Below are 13,968 nucleotides of genomic sequence, written 5' to 3'. Positions count from 1 at the left end.
TTGCCTACAGACAGCCCCGCAACCTGAAGCAAATACTCACCAACAACCACATACCACACAACAGAACCACTAACCCAGGAACTTATCCTTGCAACAAAGCCCGTTGCCAATTGTGCCCACATATCTATTCAGGGGACACCATCACAGGGCCTAATAACATCAGCCACACTATCAGAGGCTCGTTCACCTGCACATCCACCAATGTGATATATGCCATCATGTGCCAGCAATGCCCCTCTGCCATGTACATTGGTCAAACTGGACAGTCTCTACGTAAAAGAATAAATGGACACAAATCAGATGTCAAGAATTATAACATTCATAAACCAGTCGGAGAACACTTCAATCTCTCTGGTCACGCAATCACAGAAATGAAGGTCGCTATCTTAAAACAAAAAAACTTCAAATCCAGACTCCAGCGAGAAACTGCTGAATTGGAATTCATTTGCAAATTGGATACTATTAATTTAGGCTTAAATAGAGACTGGGAGTGGCTAAGTCATTATGCAAGGTAGCCTGTTTCCTCTTGTTTTTTCCTACCCCCTCCCCCCCCAGATGTTCTGGTTTAACTTGGATTTAAACTTGGAGAGTGGTCAGTTTAGATGAGCTATTACCAGCAGGAGAGTGAGTTTGTGTGTGTATGGGGGTGGGGGGATGTGAGAAAACCTGGATTTATGCAGGAAATAGCCCGACTTGATTATGTAAAGAGTTGTCACTTTGGATGGGCTAGCACCAGCAGGAGAGTGAATTTGTGTGGGGGGGTGGAGGGTGAGAAAACCTGGATTTGTGCTGGAAATGGCCCACCTGATGATCACTTTAGATAAGCTATTACCAGCAGGACAGTGGGGTGGGAGGAGGTATTGTTTCATATTCTCTGTGTATATATAAAGTCTGCTGCAGTTTCCACGGTATGCATCTGATGAAGTGAGCTGTAGCTCACGAAAGCTCATGCTCAAATAAATTGGTTAGTCTCTAAGGTGCCACAAGTACTCCTTTTCTTTTTCTGAACAACATACTAATCCACAGAGACCTCCCTACCAACACTACAAAAAGAAGGATTCTAGGTGGACTCCTCCTGAAGGTCGAAACAGCAGACTGGACTTCTACATAGAGTGCTTCCGCCGACGTGCACGGGCTGAAATTGTGGAAAAGCAGCATCTCTTGCCCCATAACCTCAGCAGTGCGGAACACAATACCATCCACAGCCTCAGAAACAACTCTGACATCATAATCAAAAAGGCTGAAAAAGGAGGGGCTGTTGTCATCATGAATAGGTCGGAATACGAACAAGAGGCTGCTCGGCAGCTCTTCAACACCACTTTCTACAAGCCATTACCCTCTGATCCCACTGAGGGTTACCAAAAGAAACTACAGCATTTGCTCAAGAAACTCCCTGAAAAAGCACAAGATCAAATCCGCACAGACACACCCCTGGACCCCGACCTGGGATATTCTATCTACTACCCAAGATCCATAAACCTGGAAATCCTGGGCGCCCCATCATCTCAGGCATTGGCACCCTGACAGCAGGATTGTCTGGCTGTGTAGACTCCCTCCTCAGCCCCTACGCTACCAGCACTCCCAGCTACCTTCGAGACACCACTGACTTCCTGAGGAAACTACAATCCATTGGTGATCTTCCTGATAACACCATCCTGGCCACTATGGATGTAGAAGCCCTCTACACCAACATTCCACACAAAGATGGACTACAAGCTGTCAAGAACACTATCCCCGATAATGTCATGGCTAACCTAGTGGCTGAACTTTGTGACTTTGTCCTTACCCATAACTATTTTACATTTGGGGACAATGTATACCTTCAGATCAGCGGCACTGCTATGGATACCCGCATGGCCCAACAGTATGCCAACATTTTTATGGCTGACTTAGAACAATGCTTCCTCAGCTCTCGTCCCCTAACGCCCCTACTCTACTTGCGCTATATTGATGACATCTTCATCATCTGGACCCATGGAAAAGAAGCCTTTGAGGAATTCCACCATGATTTCAACAATTTCCATCCCACCATCAACCTCAGCCTGGTCCAGTCCACAGAAGAGATCCACTTCCTGGACACTACAGTGCTAATAAACGATGGTCACATAAACACCACCCTATACCGGAAACCTACTGACCGCTATTCCTACCTACAGGCCTCCAGCTTTCACCCTGACCACACCACACGATCCGTCGTCTACAGCCAAGCTCTGCGATACAACCGCATTTGCTCCAACCCCTCAGACAGAGACAAACACCTACAAGATCTCTGTCAAGCTTTCTTACAACTACAATACCCACCTGAGGAAGTGAAGAAACAGATTGATAGAGCCAGAAGAGTTCCCAGAAGTTACCTACTACAGGACAGGCCTAACAAAGAAAATAACAGAACGCCACTAGCCGTCATCTTCAGCCTCCAACTAAAACCCCTCCAACGCATTATTAAGGATCTACAACCTATCCTGAAGGATGACCCAACACTCTCACAAATCTTGGGAGACAGGCCAGTCCTTGCCTACAGACAGCCCCCCAACCTGAAGCAAATACTCACCAGCAACCACATACCACGCAACAGAACCACTAACCCAGGAACCTATCCTTGCAACAAAGCCCGTTGCCAACTGTGCCCACATATCTATTCAGGGGCACAATCACAGGGCCTAATAACATCAGCCACACTATCAGAGGCTCGTTCACCTGCACATCCACCAATGTGATATATGCCATCATGTGCCAGCAATGCCCCTCTGCCATGTACATTGGTCAAACTGGACAGTCTCTACGTAAAAGAATAAATGGACACAAATCAGATGTCAAGAATTATAACATTCATAAACCAGTCGGAAAACACTTCAATCTCTCTGGTCACATGATTACAGACATGAAAGTTGCTATATTACAACAAAAAAACTTCAAATCCAGACTCCAGCGAGAAACTGTTGAATTGGAATTCATTTGCAAATTGGATACAATTAACTTAGGCTTGAATGGAGAGTGGGAGTGGCTAAGTCATTATGCAAGGTAACCTATTTCCCCTTGTTTTTTCCTACCCCCCCCCCCCAACGTTCTTGTTAAACCCTGGATTTGTGCTGGAAATGGCCCACCTTGATTATCATACACATTGTAAGGAGAGTGATCACTTTAGATAAGCTATTACCAGCAAGAGAGTGGGGTGGGAGGAGGTATTGTTTCATGCTTTGTGTGTATATAAAAAGGTCTTCTACACTTTCCACAGTATGCATCCGATGAAGTGAGCTGTAGCTCATGAAAGCTTATGCTCAAATAAATTGGTTAGTCTCTAAGGTGCCACAAGTACTCCTTTTCTTTTTGCGAATACAGACTAACACGGCTGTTACTCTGAAACCTGCAATTATGAACTTGACACAGGAGCCCATTTTTGTCTCCCCATCATTAAGAAATAATCCTCTTTGGTTAAAACACCACCTCAGACACTGTTTTAATGGAACATGAATTCATTTCCCGTAAGCAGTGGATGTTAATTCTTGCTATCGAATTTCCTGTCAGGCTGGTTTCAGCCTGATCAAACTTCTGAAAATGACACCAATTGCACTTGTTGTGGTTTATGCTGTTGTTAAGAAGTCACTTTAAGCCTGAATTAATGAGAAGTGGTATTTACATTAAAACAAAACTTGTTCCCAAACAAATTCACTAGATAGGAACAATCAGCTTCATCTCGTTTTCTTACAAAGAAATGAATAAAACCATTGCAGAGATTGATTCAACACATTCATTTATAATAATCATGCATTGTTCTACTGGTTTTATTAAGCTTTACTGGTCCTTTTAATATTGGTGCATTGCCATTCTAGTCAAATATGATCTCTCCCTTCCCGCCCCATCTAATATTTCTTTTTAATTCTCTCTTCAAATAATAAAGTCCCCTCTCTAACATATTATGTTATATAAATCACAATGAAAGCTTAGGGCTTGTTCCTGTTCCCATTAAAAGACAATGCAAGTTTTGAGTCGTGAGTTCTGACTTCAATGGGAGAAAGTTTGTGCCCTGGGTCAGCTAACAAAGGGGATGAACCCTTTGCTTGACACCTTTTATTTAGTACCTTGCCAGACCAGACTCTCCTCTCACTTATACCAGTCTATATCAGAGTAATTCCAAGTAGGACAATGGAATTAAACTAGTGTAAATTTGGTGTGAGTGAGAATCTATCTACAACATGGAACACAATAAGTCATTTGTAGAAATACAAATAGTGCTGTTCTAAGGCAGCACTGTTCTACTCAGTGTCTATTTACATGTCCCTCTATTCATCCTAGTAACTAACAAATGCAGTTGTACCCAGATTGTAATCTTTTAAGAGGTTTATATGTTTAGCAGGTATTTGCTCTCGTGCCAACTGTACACGGTGTGTTGCTTATTCTGTAACCAAACTTTGTGCAGTTTCAGGACCAGCTGCTGGAAGACTAGCACTCTTAAACTAAACAAGTCAGTGGATTGCAGCACACTATTGCTCAGGCCCTATCTTTACTTCCAAGCTTACAGCAGCACAGCTGTACCACTGCTACTGTAAGAGCACTCGTGGAGCTGCGTTACGCGGATGTGAGAGAGCTCTCCCTTCAACGTAATTAAACCAGCTCAACAAGCGGGAAAGCGTCTCCCAGCGACATAACGCTGTGCACACGGGCGCTTATGCCAACAAAACTTATGTCGCTCACGGAGGTGGTTTTTTCATATCCCTGAGCAGCAAAAGTTTTGCCGACATAAGTGCTAGTGTGGACGTGACCTCAGTCTCTGCATGCCCTTTTTCCCCAAAGTCTCTCACTGCATTGGTCTAAGCCCTATAAGAGCATCAGATCTTCTATCAGCTTTGACCCTTTCATAAATACAGATCTCAGTTTGTACCTCTAGTTAGGAATCAAAAGAAGGTGATCACACAGCTGCATTTCAGAAACGCATGATCATTTTTCATCTAATAATTAGATATCTGTCTAGCCATTCAATGTGCTCATCATCACAATCATAGAATATCAGGGTTGGAAGGAGCTCAGGAGGTCACCTAGTCCAACCCCCTGCTCGAAGCAGGACCAATCCCCAATTTTTGCCCCAAATCCCTAAATGACCCCCTCAAAGATTGAACTCACAGCTGTGGGTTTAGCAGTCCAATGCTCAAACCACTGAGCTATCACTCCCCCCAGTATCTGTATACTAGATTTAAACTTTAATTCCAACACACTAGGTTGTTTTTAAACTCATTTATTTAGATTTAAGTGACTGGGCTGTCTAGCAATTTTCTTACCAGAGGGTAGTCTGGTCATCTTCCTAATAGAGAATAGCATTTACTAAAGTGCATTTGTGTTTATGCTGAAAGACTAGATTCCTGACTGAAAATGTGAAAGATTGTTCCATGATGGATCTGACAGAATTTAGCAAATATGTCACATATCACACATATGGGCCAAAAATATGTAATGGAAAAGCCTGTGGCAGCAAAATACTATGGACATCATGATGTTATATACCTCAGACTGTCACAGACTTTTTTTCCTAAAAGCAATTGAATGCTCATTCAGTCTTTTCAACATCAGATAATTAGGATGATTCCAAACAGTGAATTATATAGCTCACCGACCTAACTTCTGACAGCAACCTAACAAGACCAGTCATGTATGAACACTAGGAGCCTGACCATGGCCCCACTCTAGCCCCTTTGTGCTGCTTCAGAGTTGTAAAGGAGACACAACTGAGGTATTAAGCTGTCCTAAGTGAACAGCTGAAGGTTCTTGTGGCCTGGGGCAGGGAGTGATCCAAACTGTAAAGGTAATCTACCTTGCTCTATGCCACTACCTCCTGAGCCACATAATGTAAGGCGTGTATTCAGATACACGTCTTGGGAAGGGGGAATAGCTGGAATTCTGCCGTGTTCCAGTGATTCCTGGTACAAATTGGAGCAGTCCTGATGGTGTTCTAAGTTCCACTGGGGACCAAACCCAATTGAAATTGTGAGTTCAGCCAGACCCAATGATTTCAGTGGCAGTTTACTCCTCAAGGAATTCTGCGCCAAAAAATTAAAAATTCTGCACCAAAAAAATAAAAATTCTGCACACACTATTTCAAAAATCACTGTGTAGCTCCCCATCCCCCCACCCCCCGGGACACAGACTCAGCGGTGAGGCTGCACCCAATCCTGATATAATGCAAGGACCAGGCCTGCCCCACAAACATCCTAGGGCCCTGCCCTTCCATGCCAGGTGTACCAGGTGTGGGCAGGCAGGCTCAGCAAGGTAGGATCCAAGTGTGAAGGGGCTTAGTGTGGGAGGATCCAGGTGTGGGTTGAAAGGATTCTGTGTGGGGCAATCTGGGTGCGGGCAACTCAGTGTGGGATCTGGGTGCAGCGGACATCTGGATGCACAGGGGCTTGTTGGGGAGTTCTGGGTGCAACAGTAATGGGATTCTGCAGGAGGGAGCAGGTGAAGGTGGTTGGGGCTCAGCAGGAGGGTCTGGGTGTGGGGGACTCAGTGGGGAGGCTCCAGATGCTGGGATAGTGGGTCTCAGTGGGATGGGGATCCACATGCAGCTGGTTGGGGCTCAGTAGGGTGGGGATCCAGATGCGGGTGGCTTGTCAGGGTGGTCTAAGTACAGGGGTAGTGGGGCTCATTGGGAGGTTCTGGGTGCAGGGGCAGGTGAGATTCGGTGGGAGGGTCTAAGTATGAGGAGGTCTGGATGCACAGGGGTTGGGCAGATGGGGGAGCAGCTCCCTATACAGGGATCCCTCCTCTCCTGCAGCTGAGCATCAATGGGTGCAGGAAGCACGAGAGCGGGGAGTTTGCAGAGCTTTCTACAGCCAGGGGGAGAAATCTGGGGGTGGGTCTGACACGGCCCCAGATGCCGTGCAGGGGAAGAGGAAGTTCCGTTGTCCCCAGCCCAGCAAGGACTAGCAGCTGAGCCCAGTGCAGGAGCCACCAGCAGGGTCTTCCCCAGTCCTGACCCTTGCCCCATAGTAATTTACCTCTCTACCAGATGCCCTGGACACCCAAAACATACTGCTTGGAAGGGTCGCATGACCACTCTTGTGGCTTCCCTTTGCTTCCCTGTCAGAAAGTCATTTTTTCTGTGGGGAAGCAAAGAACTCTATGGGGGCATATATTCTGCATATGCACAGTGGTGCAGAATTCCCCCAGGAGTAGCAGTTCCACATAAGGAACATTTGTAGGATCAGGTCCATTTTGTATCTTGTGGAATCCGTATGGCATTCATGTCAGTTATCATGAAAGCTAGTAAATCACCCAGACTGTGCCATCATAACACTGCACGTTGCCGCACAGCACAACCTGGGTGTCATACCACAAGTAAAAAAGCATTCTGTATGATATGGCTCCCATTTCTATGATACACTTGACACCAAATGTTTTACTCTACCATATAGTTGATAGAAACAGCTTCCCTTCTGTTGTGTTTGCTCATGCCTGTTATTATCAACTAATTAAAAGAATTACTGTTCCTGTTTTGCTCATCTCAGAAATATGGCTTTCAAAAGTCAATATAGTTATTATATGTGTATATATTTCTCCAATTTCTTTTTTCTCTTTCTGACATTTTGAAAGATTTATCTGAAGACCATGGGTATAGAGCTGGGCAAAAATTTTAACTAAATAGAAAATTCACCAAAAAAAATGCAGTTTTGCATTTACTGAAATTATTCACAAATTCAGGTTGAATTTGGCAAATAGGATTTTTTTAATTTGAAATGTTTCATTTTAATCTTTTCTAAATGAACCATTTCAACACTTCATTTACAGATGACTAGAAATGACATTTTGAAACAAGACTGTTCAATATTTTATTTCAACATTTCGCTTCAAAACAATTTTTTGTTTCCAAATGACATTCAAATGGCTTCATTTGACCCAAACAATTTTTTTCTATTTTTGTTTGGGCAAGAAAAGCCAAAATAATTCAGTTTTGATTCAAAACAAACCAGGTTGGGTTTGGATTTTATTTTTTTCATACTTTCTGGTTTGGCCGCCAAACCAAAAAATATAATTATTCACTCAGCTGTACATGGGTACAGTTTTTCTGTACACAACTTGAAGAACAATGGAGCAAGATTATATCTACCACAGATTAAAATCATGTCGTTCATTGCTTCATGGACCTCACGTCTGCCAGGGACTATGTATTTCAACTGTCATAAATCCACATAACGTTCCTGTGTGCTACATTGTTCATTTGGATCTCTGATTTAGTTAAGCTGACAGATGTGATAAAAACACATGTAACCAGACAGCTCCCTAGTGACTACACAGCTGCTGATGTTGAAGAGAGCATGTTTTATCCAGCTAAAGTCAGCATTAACTTATACTCAGAAATTTCCCCCCAGATTCACCTTCTTCTGTTGACACAATCCCATGTGGTGTTGCATGAGGCTGATTCAACCCACTTCTGGTCAACTGTAATCCTGAAGGACTCTTTCAGTACAAATTCCATGTATGTGTAGATCTTATATATAATAGAGAACTATAAAATCGTTTTATAATAGAGAACTATAAAATCGTTTTATAATAGAGAACTATAAAATCGTGACCGTTGTGGAGAAAGTAAATAAGGAAATGTTATTTACACCTTCTCATAACACAAGAACTTCAGTGGGAGTGGGATCACGCCCTAGATCTAGGGGAGCAGCTCCAACGTTGGTTGGGATTTCTGACTGACTGCTGAGACAGTTAATGTTTCTTCTGATACAACGCTGTTTCATGGAGTCCTTCCTCTGAAAAAAGCTTCATGTGATCAATGAAAGGCCTCGAATGCTCAGTCTGTCCAAAACAATGTGCATTATTTATGCTAAAACCAGTCCTTTTAAGATACTGAAACCTTACCAGTGGATCCTCAGTGTCAAGTGGTACTCCGCCTCCCATTCTTTGTCTGGAACTCTGATCTCAGTAGGAGTTCTATGTACAAATAGATGGTGGAACAGATCTGATACCATTTTTAAGCCTAGATTCTGCCACTCTTACTTAAATTCAATAGCCCTTTATTCTGCAAGAACCCCAAACTGGGTTTTGTTTCTTAAAAGATCTAAATGTCTCTAGATTGCATGTGCTCAGAACCTGACCATTGTGTTGATGTGAAATGGGAAAAAGCACATACATTTTTCTGTATAAATCAGACTCCATCGCACAGCTTGTGCATGAAATAATCACACCCCATCATGTAAGCAGAATGAACTGGTCAATTTAATATCATCACAATTCATTGGTAATTCCATTCCCCGGGCAATGTGGTGGCCAGGTTATGCACAGAAAAAAATTGTTCACATTTTCAAATTTGAGCATCCCCGGAAGCACTTAAATCCCTATTTATGCACCAAAATAAGTGACTAGAACCTCTCAGGTAATTTTATTTCATTCCTAAATATAGATTTAGATCTCTAACTTTAGGCATCCAGCTTTGAAAATGTTGGTCTAAAAGTATCATGAGGGAGGCTTGGATAGATTTGTGGTAGAAAAACAAGAGAGAAGGTTTCTAAGCAGCAGCAATGTAGATGATGAACCATATTATCATTTATTATTTACATAGTTCTGTTGGTGTGCCTGGGGCTCTAAAGGCAAGAAAAAAGATATGGTGCTTTCTAGATAAGCAGGCAAGAAAGAAAAAGGCTCTACTTTGAAAAAGAAAAGAAAGAGAATTGAAAAAGTTGAATGATAGGCTGTATCACCATAGAACAAAGACCTTGACTTCCGTAAAAGGGATGTTAAAAATATATAGCACTCAGGAGCCCAGCTGGCTATCAGGGGGTACCAGGGAAAACAAATTAAATCTATTGCTGGATTAACTGCTGGCCTTGTAAAATGGAATCCATTGGTATGTGGGGTCAGATTTATGTCTTTCTAAATCTTGGTCCTTTTCTCCATCACCACTAGGGCAAATGAGATGTCATGGCCCAGCTGTGTTTGCTGCCGAACAGCTTACCCAGATTCGGAAGCCAAATCCACAGTGGCTTTTGCACATTTTCTTCTGAACTCAATCCTAAAAAACGTATTATCCTTTTTTGTGTAGCATTATATACTTCCAATAGTTAGTGTCTAGCAACCTGCATCAAGTCTAGAAAATAGTCTTCCTTCTTTTCTTCTTTTTCTCTGGCAGTTCTTTACATCCTAAATATATTAAAGACTAGAACGGATGTTAAAACAGAAGTTACTCACACTGAGTTGCTCTTTGTGTTTCTCCAATGGAGATCTTTCTAAAAGAGATTTTTTTCTCTTTTACCCTCTGAAAGGAAGGAAGATAACCCTTGTGGCCCTATAATCAGATATGAGCACACCAGCCAAAATGTTCTGGTTTAAAGTGCTTAAAGTTATATAGATACTGCAATCAGTGGCTTGACATTCAAAGGTACTGATCACACTAGAACAACAATTGACTTCAAAGGAAGCTCTGCTGCCCAGCCATTGATTTAAGTGTCTAAATACCGATTTAGACACCTAACATGAGGCACCCTCATTTTACAAACTCCTTTTTCCTACTCCGTCTGAAATCACCAACAAAACTTCCACTGAATTCAGTAGAAGCAGGATACAGCCCCTGAGAAAGTAAGTCATTTCAACTTAATAAATATTGTTTAGCAATTCGTAAATTCGTGTTGAATCCCTCTCCTTTAACATTCTGTAGTAAATGACCAGTTGCGTTCCCTGCTGTGCCACCTTCTGTATCTGGCATCCCACTCGACACGCGCAATCCATTCTTCTCCCTCAGGATCTAATAGCACTAATAGAAAGCTATTGATCAAGTTTAGTGAGATGCTGCAAAGGTTATGGTAGGTGCCTTTGAGAAATAGCTGGCTAATAACAGCACATTTTGCAAAGAGGAAGATGGACACCAACATGCAAGGCTGTTCCTCAATAAAACAGTCATCTGTGTCCTCCAAGAAAAAAGCCATCATTAAAATATTACAGAGACACCATTCTCTTTGTGCCTAGGATGAATGCAACTGCAGCGTGGAAGCAATAGTACCGACCTGTGTTTAAAACAAGCTTCCCAGGAATGCAGTACTGATGGCAGCATCTGGTAAGTACTTTAACCCCACAAATGTAGCTCCATTTAAACAATAGAAAGTAAGTGTGCAAGTTTCAAAAATGGATTTCAATGGTATTACACCAGCATGAAACTAGAGTAACCGTGATGAATCAGGCTACCTCCAATAGTGCCATGTGGATTTTTGTTAAGTCCTGTGTCCCCAAGCACTCCCATATGGCCAAGGCAGAAGGCAAAGATGAGGCTCCAAGGTGCTGGCAATGAGTGGAGCAGCTACCAGATCTTTCCACTAAGGGTATGTGTCATAAATATAAAGGGAAGGGTAACCACCTTTCTGTATACAGAACTATAAAATCCCTCCTGGCCAGAGGCAAAACCCTTTCACCTGTAAAGGGTTAAGAAGCTAAGATAACCTCGCTGGCACCTGACCAAAATGACCAGCGAGGAGACAAGATACTTTCAAAGCTGGAGGGGGTGGGGGATGTTTGTCTGTGTGATGCTTTTGTCAGGAACAGATCAGGAATGCAGCTCAGAACTCCTGTAAAAAGTTACTAAGTAGTCTAGCTAGAAATGCGTTAGATTTTCTTTTGTTTAAATGGCTGGTAAAATAGCTGTGCTGAATGGAATGCATATTCCTGTTTGTGTCTTTTTGTAACTTAAGGTTTTGCCTAGAGGGATTCTCTGTTTTGAATCTGATTACCCTGCAAGGTATTTACCATCCTGATTTTACAGAGGTGATTCTTTTACCTTTTCTTTAATTAAAATTCTTCTTTTAAGAACCTGATTGTTTTTTCATTGTTCTTAAGATCCAAGGGTTTGGGTCTGTGTTCACCTGTGCAAATTGATGAGGATTTTTATCCTCCCCAGGATAAAAGCAAGACCTTTTATCCCCAGGAAAGAGGGTGTAGGGCTTGGGGAGATATTTTGGGGGAAAGACGTCTCCAAGTGAGCTCTTTCCCTGTTCTTTGTTTAACATGCTTGTTGGTGGCAGCATAGGGTTCAAGGACAAGGCAAAGTTTGTACCTTGGGGAAATTTTTAACCTAAGCTGGTAAGAATAAGCTTAGGGGGTCTTTCATGCTGGTCCCCAAATCTGTATCCTAGAGTTCAGAGTGGGGAAGGAACCTTAACAGTATGTCTACATTGCAGTAAAACACCCACAGCTGAATGCATCCGATGAAGTGAGCTGCAGCTCATGAAAGCTTATGCTCAAATAAATTTGTTAGTCTCTAAGGTGCCACAAGTACTCCTTTTCTTTTTGCAAATACAGACTAACATGGTTGCTACTCTGAAACACAGCTGGCCTGTGTCCGCTGACTCAGGCTCTCAGGGCTCCGGGTGTGGAGCTATAAAATTCCAACGTAGAATTCAGGATTGGGCTGAGGCTCCATCTTGAATGTCTATGCTGCCTCACAAGCCCGAGTCAGCTGACATGGGCCAGCTCTGGGTGTTTTATTGCAGTGTAGATGTACCCTATGTGGGAGCAACAATGGCCCAGAGGGGAGCCAACTTGTATTGCATTGAGGCTGCTCTCACTAACATGACTAGGTACTTGAACAGGTCCTAGATGAGCTGAGTCTATGGGTACTGGATCAACTCTAGACCATCAGGATCTAGATGATGTTCCGAAAGTGGAGATGAAGCTGGCTGGAGTTCACGTGATGTGGAGGCAGCTGATATGGGCATCTCCGTGCTATCTCACCCTCCCAGAACCCTACAACTGGTCTTCTTCCCTTCCTGCCTCTTCAGTCCATGAGTATGTAGCAGGCTCCCAAAAAAGGGAGGTCAATCAAGAAGATATGACTTCAACTGGAGTTTGGGAAAGCCAGGGTAAGAGAGGTGCATTTGAGGTGACGGCCATAATGGTGGTTGTTATGGTATTGTGATGTTCCCCAAGGGTACCCAGGTTTGTCAGGCATCTCCCTCACTACCTGCCCTTAGCATGAGGAAGTGTTGTCTGGGACTGCGGTGGATCAGCTCCCTCAAAGCACCAGTCTCTGGCAACATGAACTCTACCTTCTAGGCTTTCACAGGTCTTGCTCTTGCAGATTAGAGATAGGCATACACCAACCCCCAACTCCTCCAAGCGTTCCCTGTACTGCCCAGCCCCTTATCCACTGAACACTCACAGCATTACCAGGCCTGCCTTTCCAAAAGGAACAGTACACATCAGCTTAGAAGATTCAGCTCAGGACCACCATAGTACTTAGAGTGCATCTATACTACAATAAAAGACTCGCAGCATGGTCACAGCTGACCCAGTTGGCTGGGGCTATAAAATTGTAGTGTAGATGTTTGGAGTTCGGCTGAAGCTCAGACTCTGAAACCCAACAAGACTCCAACCTGGGCTCTGAGACTCAGTTCTGTGGGTTTTTTATTGCAGTGTAGATATACCCTCCAATACATTTATAATGAAAATACACAGTTATATAGATTGTGAGTAAGAATATTGAAAACAAATGTTTACGTGTACAACAAAATCATAACGTGCTTTCTAGAGACTAAACTCAACTAAGAGGTTAACCTCTTGTCTAAGGAATCTTATTTCACCCAAAGTTCTCTTCAGTGTTTTCAGCCAAGCCTGGCTCAGACCCCTCGTTCATGAAACAAACTTGCTGTCCATTTACTTCCGAGGTGAAGGATGACAGGGTGTCTTCTTTGTTACCCAAATAGATTAGAGCAAATCTTTCATGTGCCCCCAACCCCACAACTTACTTTCTCCTGGTACTTTTCTCTCTTTAAAGTTTTCACAATCCATCATTAGTATTCAGTTCAGACAGGTGAGAGAAGACCCACTGTGAATCATACAATACTTAATTTACATGTAAACATCCAGATATTGTGAAAAAGCTCTGTCTTTGCCTCCATGGGTCCCACATTTCCTGGCAGATTTCACTAGCCTCAGAGGCTCACTGTGACCCTCCACGTAACCCTTCTCTCTCTAGAGACAAGGGTCACAGTCTAC

The 13,968-nt window shown here is 43.0% G+C and overlaps 1 long non-coding RNA gene across 1 annotated transcript in view; it reads left to right on the top strand.

Annotated features, from left to right (window-relative positions):
* Positions 1 to 11,784, top strand: part of LOC142072217 (uncharacterized) — a 56,729-nt gene extending 44,945 nt beyond the window's left edge. Inside the window, exons 2-3 of the long non-coding RNA XR_012668631.1 lie at positions 10,951 to 11,038; positions 11,667 to 11,784. This is a non-coding gene — a long non-coding RNA (uncharacterized LOC142072217). The remainder of the gene's footprint in view (positions 1 to 10,950; positions 11,039 to 11,666) is intronic.
* The last annotated feature ends 2,184 nt before the right edge of the window (positions 11,785 to 13,968 follow it).

Source organism: Caretta caretta, chromosome 1 (genome assembly GCF_965140235.1).
Source record: "Caretta caretta isolate rCarCar2 chromosome 1, rCarCar1.hap1, whole genome shotgun sequence".
NCBI classification, from domain to species: domain Eukaryota; kingdom Metazoa; phylum Chordata; order Testudines; family Cheloniidae; genus Caretta; species Caretta caretta.
Note: the sequence above shows the minus strand (reverse complement) of the source record. Positions and strands in the feature narration are given on the sequence as shown.